Below are 7,248 nucleotides of genomic sequence, written 5' to 3' on the forward strand. Positions count from 1 at the left end.
TACCAGTTCTAGTTACCAATCGGCACTAATAGTTCAATGTCGGTTCGTAAACATAGATCGGCACTGATATGGGTTTGGACCCAAAATTTCACTTCAATAAGCTTTTAGCTCGCATGTCTCGCGTCCGGCTCTCTCCTATCTCCTATGTGTTGTGTGCCCTCTCTCCTCATCCTCTCTCTCACTCTGATCCCCTTTGTCTCCTCCCTCTCTCGAACTCTCCTCCTCTCGTCATCCATGGCGGTCGTCGTCCATGGCAGTGTGAGTGAGAGATAGAGGAGTGAGGAAGCAAGGCGGTGCTGCCACATGTCTACCCACTGGAGCACATGTGCGACCAAGTTCGTGCGTGGCCGCATCGGTGGATCTGTGGTAGCGCCCGATGCACGAGATGAAAATGGAGACCGCGCCAGTGAGGAGCCTACGTGCACGTAAGAGGTGGCGGTGGCGTCATGAAGGCATAGGAGACTAAAGGATCCAAGCACGACCCAAGCCTAGATCAACACACCGAAGAAGAAGGGTCCAAGAGCTCCAGCGGCCGCAACAATGATCAAAAATCGTAAGTACGTCTCCTCCTTTAGGTATAAGGCTTGGGATTTTGGGGGATTTGCACTTTAGGGTTTTGGATTTGGGGAAAAAATGAGATTAGGGTTTCAGATTAGGGACACATCTTAGAGTTTGACTTTAGGTTCTGAAAATTCCCCAAAATTGGGTTCTAGAGTTTTAGATTTGGGGATAAATATTAGGATTTGACTTTAGGATTCTTGAAAATTCCTCAATACCCTCCTTCTACTTGCCGTCCAAGCCCTATTCATCCTAATCCGAGCTCAAATTGTCCCCAATCTGAGCCGATAAGTGCACATACACATATATATGTAAAAAGACTATTTTGTGTTCAATCTAAGGCAATTAGGACCAAACGTAATCATAGATAGCAAATCATGAACATGTGTGATGATTAGAATCAAATTTGGCAAGGTCTGACAACTATTACCAACATTTTCATAGTTGTCCAGTATGTTGTGCAGAGCATAAGTTGTCGGAAGAGAAGCTTTGTACCACTAGTATTTGAGAAGGCATTGGAGCCAACTTTTGACATCCAAAGTGAAGATTAAAGATGATACTGTAGCCGCAACCAATTTTTGGTTTCTCTGCTGGGTTTTGATAAATCAGCAAGAGCACCCACCATCTGTGATTTGAAGAAACATCAAAAGATCTCGGAGACTTCAGTTCTCATCCAACAAGCTTGCTTTCAACCAAAACAAACTTGTATGATTGTAGTTGATAAAAGTTTAGTCCTAAGTAGTGGGTGCTTTTCTGTCGCATGAAGTTTTGTTGCTACCCACCCTCCTCTCTGTCTATATGAGAAAATGTCTATTAGTCAATGATATCGCACTATCATTTGCTTTTATTTTCCCTAAGAAAATGTTGAGGATAAAGTGCTCTGCACTTTGTAAGCTTGAGATGCTAGGGTTTCTTTTGTATTGTTTTCTATACGGGAGGGTCATCAGTGCCGGCTAATAACAAAAAGCCGGCACTGATAGTCTCTGTATCAGTTCCGGCTTGTCTCACAAACCGGCACTGATAGTCTGAGTATCAGTGTTAGTTCCTTTTTATGAACCGAGTAATCAGTGCTAGTTCAAAAACCGTCACTGATAGCGTTTCTGAGCCGGCACTGATGATTCTTTCTGTAGTAGTGAAGCACATAAGTTTCTCCAACTCTATTTCTCTCCATCTCCGGTTAGTTATAATCATAATCATACATTATAGTATATAGACATGCTCATGCAAATCAAATTCAACTCAGTCAATATTTGTCAATGACTCATCACATATAAACTAAAATACATATCCACTTGGTTTCTCACTTCTTGAACAAATCCATAGACACATCGAATTATGATACACACACACACACACACACACACACATACCACCTTACTTCTATCGCCAAGATGACGTCCTGTTCTCAACCTAAGCTGCAATTCATGGATCACCGGGCAGCATTGGAGCAGGGCTGCGATGGCAACAGCAAGCTGGAATATCCTTTCCATGGGGGATTTGATCTTTTGCCATTCTGCCATCCGGTGGAATGGCAAATTTACCACTGAGCCCACTATCATAGACTCAGGAGGGCCTATTTGTCATCCTCAGCGAGAAATTACTACTCCGGTAGAGACCTTTCCGTGGCCCGGCTCGAGTGCCCCTTAAAGTTCAAGGTGCTCTAGCTTCTGCAACACAACCGAGTGCTCACCATGCATGTCCTTGTCCAAGACAATGTCCTCGATGTTAAGCACGTGCAGCTTCAAGTTCTTTGCGCTGTGTAGGCTGCCAAGGAATTGACACACGATGGCTGGCAACACGCTGTGCTGGATGTAACTAGAGAACTTCAAAGAGAAAGGTTCACTTTACTCCTTCGAAGTATTACGAGAGTATACTTAACCATCTTTTGGTCTACTTACCCTCTAAGTTTATAACACCAGCTCACATCACTCCATATACCAGTTTCGCTAGGTGGTTTTAATAATGTTGAAGGTTGTATTGCCATGCAGACTGCCACACATCACTCCATCTCTCTCTACTCAGACGTCGTGAGCTCTATCCTCATTATCAACACCTTCTTCCACGTCACCGCACTGCCTTCAACCATTACTGTGACTTCATACACATGCAAAAGGGTGTAGACCACCACAGCTTCCATTTGCTGGTGTGCTAAGAGAAGGATGAGCAGCGGATCAAGGAGCGAGGATGAGCAGCCCCTTCGTGTAGCCCTTCTTTGAGCAGCTCGTTGAACAACCGGTGTCTCTAGCATGCTAATGATGACACGTGTGTGCTCCATATAAGATATTAATTAACTGCATGCATGCACTCGGTATACAGGACTAAGCTTTATTTATTGATTTGGTATGAGTATGTGTCTGACGAGCAAGAGGTCGGGTGGAGGTGCAGCTCTGTGCAGGGAGCAGCAGCAAGAGCACTGTGACGCCCTCCCCCATCTTCCTCTACCAATCCGTGGATGCGTGGCCACTGTCAGAACCCATCCGAGGAGAGAGGCCAGGATGAGAGAGAGAAAGAGAAAGATCATGTAATATGACAGTCCATATGGCAATATATACAATCTTCCACATCATCAAAATCACTTAGCAAAATCGGTATAGAGGGTGATGTGAGCTGATATTACAAACTTAGCGGTTAAGTAGACCAAAAGAAACTTTAGGAGGTTAAGTGAACTCTCACAATATTTTATGGGAGTAAAATGGACTTTTTCCAACTTCAAACCGACCCGCGTCAGGTTCATGGCATCGACTTTCATGGAGAACTTCGTGTATCGTCCACTGTACCTGAAGGTGTGCAAGAATGGCGCATAGATGTCGATGGGTTTGGACATCTGCAAGTTAGCCAGTGAAAGGACGGTGAGGTTAAGGCAGTGGACCGCCAATTTTTCGTCCATGTCTGCGGTGCAGCGTTGCAAGGTTTGGTGCGACGTGGGTGCGGCCTCGAGATGGAGCGCCGGCGTCGAGAACTTGTCCAGCCGAAGGGAAACGAGACAAGGGAATGCGACGCCGACCTATGCCAGCATCTTAATTGAAGGGTGTGGCTCGGTAGCACCTCAGGGCGCAGCTCGTATACGAACCGTTGGCTACTCTTCTTGAACTCAAAACCAAGGCGTAGCTCCTCGAGCTGAGGCTCCATAGCGTTGGGTCGGCGAGCAGCGCGTCCATGTAGCGGGGCCACGGGTGCCTACATCTTCTAGTCCCACAAACTACACGAGGCGGCACTGATAAGCTCCTTGCAGTCGTGGCCCCTGTCGTGCTCCACGAACAGGAGGGGAGAGCGTCCTCGCGGACGGGGAACCAGTGAAGTGTGGCTCCGGCGTGGCGGAAGAGTGACTCCCTGATTTGATAGAGGCACTAGCCATAGGACCTAGAATCGAGGTTGATGGTGCCGGTGTGAAGCCACAACAGACTTGCAAGAGCAAGATCGCGGCGTACTTTCACTCAGGTGTATTCCTATGTCATCAAATCCAGCTCTATCTTGTTATGTGGTGAGATGTGCTTTAAGTCACGTGCATGGATGCAATGGAAGAAGGGTTGAATGCTTTATAGAGATAACAATTAAATGCAAGGAATAATAAATAATAAATTAAATTAAAATATTCAATGTAAAATATATAATGCAAATGAGACTTGATGGAGCAAATGACGGATCTTAAGCTTAGGTATCACTAGATTAGTAAAGGAAAAATGATAACTGTTTTACAATCATTTAGGCAGTCTCCCTATCTAGTTGTTGGCTCACTCCGGAGGTCACAGCACTATTGTCCACTTTTCAAATCATTATTCAGGTAGATGTTTCGGTATTAAGATCATAAGGGTCAGACCAACGCATTAGGTTTCATGGATTAACAATTTTCCTTAGATAAATGTGCAATCCCCTTCAACACTGGGTATGTCCTCAGTGGCATCTCCAGTTCATACGCAAAGATCTATCTTCCACCGTGCTAGTGTAAATGCTAAACTAGATCATAGCGCAAGGACGTCTCCCTACACTAGCATTAAGATCGGATCACAATGGACAATAAAACCAAGGTAATAACACAACCAAACCCTAGTTCATACTAGTTTACCATGGGCCTAAGGCCATAATCATTTACTCATGCAACATCTAGACAGCCATGGAAATGGAAAAATAAATGCAACACAATATCATATAGATCGCAATAATGAGTCTTTCAATCTATAGGACAAATGCAAGTCACAAATGAATCATTAAACTAATAATGCAAATACAAAGATGGTGTTGTCCAGAACTCCCTAGTTACAAATGAAAGACGACTCGCGGTGGAGATGGTGGAGATCGACGCCGACGAGGTGGAGGCATGATGGAGATTATGACCAGCAGCGATGGCACCTAGGTCAAAGCCCTAGGGCACGGTGGAGACTTGGAGCGGTGGCAATGGTGTGGAGATAAAGAGGGAGGACCTTGGGGGAGTACTCCCCCTATGTGGGGTGAGTTCCCCCGGTGGCTAAGGTTTCTACTCCACTTGGATGGCAATATATAGAGGTGTTGATGTTCTTTGATCCTTCCATTGTGATGTCAATCCAATCCAATGGTTGATTGGTGGTTTCTCCTCCAAAAATATATTCCTTAAGTGCTAAGAAACCTTCCAAAACAAGTTCTAATTGAGTCGGCCTGGAAATGAGAAAGTTATGGCACGATCAGGGATCTTCTCGAGTGCCCCCAACGCGGTGGTGTGGTGACCGTACAAGCCCCCGTATAACTTGCTGGAATCTCTCCACTACACAGCTCGTCTTCAGAAAATCACTTGCTGGAATCTCTCCACTACACAGCTCGTCTTCAGAAAATCATTTGGAGTTGGATGGAGACGATCTTTATATGAATATTGTAACTCTCGACGAGATCTGTGAGAAACTAAATTGAAATATGCATTAGTTTATATGTGATGAGTGAATGACAAGGTTGTGGATTGGTTTGATGATTGTTGGATTGCATAAGCATGTATATGTACTGCAATTATGATCATGACTAACTAAAATTACAGAGGAAATGGAGTTGATATTTTTGTCTCTAAATCCAGAAAAATTGTACATACCGGATGATCCGGTACTGGGAGTTTTGTACACGCCGGATGATCCGGTACCTAGGAAGACTACACGCAGGAGCATTTTAACTCAGAATAAAAAGTTGAAGTACACACCGGATAGTTCGGCGATGGGCACAATGAATACATAGCATTTCTGGCGGATAGGTTACAAATCGACTCTGGTGGAGTTACATACGCCGGATGGTCCGGCAATGGAAGATGTGAATGCCGGATAATACACCAGACCATTTGTTGCGGAGAGATTGCAAAATGGTTGTCTGATGGAGAAATTGTGTACGCCAAACTATTTCTTACCGAGAGGATTCCAGATGGTAGGTTTGGGGAGTTAAACAAGCCGGACGGTCTGGCGCTTAGGAGGTGTGGATGCCAAATCATCTAGCGTTCACGATTTTTTCTGGGATGTGTCTTAAGTTGAGTATTTCAATTTGGAACTAATTGGAGATGGTTTGGATATATGTGTTTTCTTGTCTTGTGCTGTGCAACTGATAGATGCAACTTGGCGGCCGATAGAAGGATGATCAGGGCCAAGCAGGGTGCTTGGTGTCGGACGATTGAGGAGATCGAGCGGAGTCAAGGTTGATTCTAGCTGTGCACATGAAGGTCAAGTAAAGCATGGAAGGAAGGATGAAAATAGTGTGTTGACTAAGTCAAGCGAAGGGGATGCCGATGCAAGTGACAAGGCGGCCCAGAGGGATCAGGAGCGGGAGAGACTTACCGGCGGTCAAGATCGTAAGACGGAGTACACATATCTCTATCAGGATGCTTACTTGGGGTCAGAGCAAGCGGCAATGAGTCATTTTTTGAGGAGCGTACAAGGCGGTTTCGCGGTTTGGCCTCAAAACAGTGGAAGGATGGAGGACACGTGGCATCATCGCAAAGTTTGCATCGAGGCGAAGCTAAGTTGTGAAGGCACCATGTCCGTCCGATGAATGGAGTAAAAAATAGGCCAAAATACCCTGTGGTAGGTAGGAGGCTATTGGAAGATAGGGGGGTATTTTGGGAACAAGGAAGCTTAAAGGTTAAGCTACCTCTCTAGGCCTATGAATAGAGGGGTAGGACTATGTGGGAGGTTGGAGCCAACCATTTGAACCTTGAGAGATAGGTTTTAGATGAGAGGAAATGAGAGCTTAGCCTTTAGCCTTTGTAATAGGTGAGAGATTTTTGTGAGGAAAACGTCTTGTAATCTGTCGAAAAGATGGCTATCCTCTGCAAGAAATAAAGAGATTGTTTCTTTCGATGCTTGTGTTCATTTCCTTATAGTCTCTTTCTATTGACTCCCTTGCTTTGTTGTGAGTTTTTCTCTTTTTGGTTGTGTTGTTGTTTTGATTGTTGAGCTGAAATTTTCTCATCTTGTAAAGTTGTTCTTCTTGTTGGTAGAGACATAAAATTCACATGTATATGTATATAATTGGATCTTGAATTTTCTTGCCTCTAGATCATTAACCTGGAGAATCTCTTCTACCGGTAATCTTGTCTTTGATTTGAAGGTTTCTTTCTTCAAATTGTAATCTTTCTATGGTGATGACTCGTGGATCGAGTTTTATTGGAACCTAGGGTTCATATATAACTATGAGAGCCATGATTTGCCTTGTGTTCTTGATTGCAACTTGCTTCTTTTTAAATTTTGC

The sequence above is a fragment of the Phragmites australis genome, chromosome 4, assembly GCF_958298935.1.
Source record: "Phragmites australis chromosome 4, lpPhrAust1.1, whole genome shotgun sequence".
Lineage (NCBI taxonomy): Eukaryota > Viridiplantae > Streptophyta > Magnoliopsida > Poales > Poaceae > Phragmites > Phragmites australis.